The sequence below is a fragment of the Capra hircus genome, unplaced genomic scaffold (assembly GCF_001704415.2).
Source record: "Capra hircus breed San Clemente unplaced genomic scaffold, ASM170441v1, whole genome shotgun sequence".
In the NCBI taxonomy this organism is placed as follows: domain Eukaryota; kingdom Metazoa; phylum Chordata; class Mammalia; order Artiodactyla; family Bovidae; genus Capra; species Capra hircus.
The window spans coordinates 13,769-17,574 of record NW_017211598.1 but is presented as its reverse complement, the minus strand read 5'-3'; the positions used below and the strand labels follow the sequence as shown (position 1 = coordinate 17,574).

General features: G+C 45.2%; 1 pseudogene; it reads right to left on the bottom strand.

Annotated features, from left to right (window-relative positions):
- Positions 1 to 1,877: 1,877 nt before the first annotated feature.
- On the bottom strand, positions 1,878 to 2,856 carry LOC108635173 (annotated as a pseudogene).
- Between the last annotated feature and the right edge of the window lie 950 nt (positions 2,857 to 3,806).

The following is a 3,806-nucleotide window of genomic DNA, read 5'->3' as shown; positions in this document are numbered from 1 at the left end:
GCATTTACCTCCCTTGGAATGTTTAATTCAGGAAATTTCAAATATGTAATATTCTTAGAGAAAGAATACTGAATCAACCAAAAAGTCTCTCTAGCTGGCAAAACTAACTTTACCCATTTGAGCCTCTATCACTTAATTTCGGTATGGAGTTGTTGTGCCTAGCTGGGTACAGCTCAAGCTCCTAGATGTCATCTATCTAGGAGATTACCGTACCATTCCTTCCAGGTGTCCTTGCATCCAAACCAGCTCTGTTTACATTTATTACACTCTTGTAAAAAAGCTATCCCTCATGAGTTTGCCAAACTCTACTTAAGATAACCTAGTTAAAATGCCTTTATAATGGATCAGACCCTGGCTGTCCCAGTTTGGGGCAAACAGTACCAGCACAGTGGTTTCTTGGCATCTCATCTAAGGGGAACATCTCCATTATTTTTCAGAAAATCCCTGGAAATGATGTGCGTAGAACACCTAGTTTGCACACTGTGTTCATCTGCACTAGAACGAGAGCAAAGGACACCTTCCTCTCCTGCCCCTGGTGGAGATTTTTATATAGTTTATCCACAATCCCAAAATAATTTGTGGCAGCAGTTTTCCATTATAGACTAGATGTTTGTGTCCCTGGCAAAATACATGTGTTGAAGCCCTAACCCCTTCCTCCTTCCCACCGTGTCCATGTAATTGTATTTGAAGGTGGAAGTTTAGGAAGATAATTAGGTTTAGATGAGGTCATGAGGATGGGGCACCTATGATACAATTAGGCATCTTAGAAGAAGAGCAAGAGAGACCAGAATTCTCTCTCTCCATCATATGAGGACAGAGAGAAGGTAGCCAGAAAGAGAGCTCTCACCAGGAACAGAATCCACTGGCACATTGATTGTGGACTTCCCAACTTCTATAACTGTGAAAAATAAATGTCTGTTGTTTAAGCCACCCTATCTATGGTATTGTTACAGCAGCTTGAGCAGACTAATATAGGGCTTTTTCTATCAACTGTTGGAAGGTTTGGCCTCTACTCATCACTTCAGGACCTCAACTAGCCCACCACACAACAGAAATGACAATTACATTCCACTGAGGACTCATAGTTTCCTAAAGTCCCAAACTGCCTTACTCAGGAAATTTACACTTAACTGCCATCACCCAGTGGCGAAGAATCCTCCTGCAATGCAGGAGGCACAGGAGACCTGGGTTCAATCCCTGGGTCGGGAAGATCGCCAGGAGGAGGGCATTGCAACCCACTCTGGTATTCTTCTGGGAAAATTCCATGTACCAGAGGGGCATGGTGGGCTATCATCCATGGGGTCATACATGACTTAAGTGATTGAGCAGCCAGGCAGGCAGGGCCATCATAAGGAATACCCTCCACTTCAACCATTCTTTTTACTTTACCTATAAGTCATAGAGAATATTTCAGTATCTTACTCATATGAGTGTAACTCATAAGCTCTAAAATTCTGTGAGTAGAGGCTGGGTTTTCTTTACATTAGCATCCCCAGTACTAGCGCTGAGCCTTCCCAAGAGCAGATTCTCAACGTTTGATGAATAAAAGAGCCAATAAACACAAGGTCTACTCTAATAACACTTTATTTCTCTTACTTTCTTGAAGACGCTAAGGAACTCAGACTACAGATCAATTACTTTAACAAAGCTAAAGACTAAAAGGAACAAGAAAAACTAACATTGACCACGTTTTACTTGTTTTCTATTCCATTATCCTAAATATTTTACTATGGGATTCTTTCACATTTCCAAGAATATAATCCCTATTGTGATGTTATATTTTCCTGTCTGGGGGTAAAAACTTCACATACTTCCTTACGGGTGGGATGATAATACTGAGCATGTCCCTGGGAGGTGTACTGACTTTGACAGTAGTGTCAGGCCTGGCTGCATGCATGCCTTGGGCTTTTCTCTTCTTCATCTCGCAAAGCTTCTTCATAATAAGTGGGGAAGTCACTGGGAACAGCATCATTGACCCTTTGCCAAAAATTCAGGACTTTCATCTTGCTGGTTTCAAGATGTGCTTTTGGGCCCCAGAGAAACTCATAACGTGGAGGATCACTGTTGGCAACCTGGCGGTACTCCAGATACTTCAGCCTCACTAAATCTTTGGTGATGAGCTTTCTGGGCTCTCCATAGATAAGGTGCTTTCTTCCAGCATATACTCGCATCCGTACCCAGGTATTTCCAGATGTCTTCCTCAGCGGCACAGTTGCCCTTCAGGAAGATCATACCCAGGAGATTCATCAGGAGACCAGTCTTGGGTAAACCCCTTCCGCCACGCACCCTCCCATTGTTGGGGAGTTTCAATTTGCTGACCAGATTATAGCAGGGAACAACTGAGTCGACTTCCTTCAGCTCTACCGCAAAGACTAGCTCAATGCGCTCAGAGGCTCTCTTGAGAATCTCGGCAAATCGGTCATGGTGGCTTTGGTGGATAATCTTCAGCATGTCTTCCTTCATCATGAGCTGCTTCATTTTATACTTGTACAGAAGGTACTGCTCCAACAAGCTAGCTTTCCTGGTTAAACAGTCAGTTCCTGGGGTCTCAGTGAAGGGTGGGACCTCATAGGCAAGTGCCCTATACTTATATTGGCCATCGAATGCTTCACTAGATCTAGTGTAAGAAAAGACTGCAGCAGCGGCGATGGTTGGTATTCTTTGAGGCTCCTGCGAAGTGCTACATGACTCAGCACCAGGCAGACTCTGGGTAGTATCTTCACACTGAAGAGAGGAGGTAGTGGACTCCTCTTCTGCTGCTGCTATGGCCTGAGCACCCCCACAACTCTGGGTCTGGCCTTGGGCTTGAGGGCATTTATCACCACCACGGGCCTTACTCTTCTTACTTCGAGGCATGGTCAGGGACAGCAGGAAGGAGTATAGACAGGAGCTCAGAAGACACGGACACCTGGAGGAAGGAGAATAAGATGCTTGTAAGCACCTCAGCAGGGAGATGCCACCTTGGCTTTAACCAAGGCCACCACTGCAGGGTCCTTGGGGCACAAGTCGAGGACCTCTCAAGGCTTCTGTTTTGATCAGCCTGTCCCCTGAGAAAACTGTGGAGGATATTAGAGCCTTAGAATGCAGCCTTCCAACCCTGCTAGGGGTATTCAAGGGTGACAGCAGGGGCTGCCAGTAGGGAGCCTCTGATCTGGGTTTGAGGGTATTCTCAGTTTATAGTCAGGGTCATCATAGCCATATAGTCAATTGTTGGCAGGTCTAGAGCCTCCTCTTTTCTGATGCTTTGAAGATGACACCTGAAACCAAAGTCAGCACTTCCCTGAGACCCCAGGGGAGGAAGTGAAGGTGTTCCTTAGCCCTTCTCTCTGTCGGAGGATACCCAACTGAGAGCTATGTGGAACCTACTCCTTCAAGGGCTGCTTGGGTCCTCAATTCTCATTAAGGATGCTCACCTGGTCGCCAGGAGGTACCTGGTATGCTTCCCCTCTGCTGAATGGTGGCCGCAACGTCATACTAACCTCATACTCTTCTCTCTCAGATTTGATGTGGATTGTCAGCCTCAGCCTGACAGTCATGCCCTGAGCCTACAAGTTCTGAATGAAAAACGTGGGGCCTAGATTTTTTGTGATCTATTGTGACTCTGCTTATTTAACTTATATGAAATGCCACGGGGGATGAAATACAAGCTGGAATCAAGATAGCTGGGAGAAAGATCAATAACCTCAGATACGCAGATGACACCACCCTTATGGCAGAAAGCAAAGAAGAACCAAAGAGCCTCGTGGTGAAAGAGAGTTAAAAAGTTGGCTTAAAACTCAACATTTAAAAAACTAAGATCATGGCAT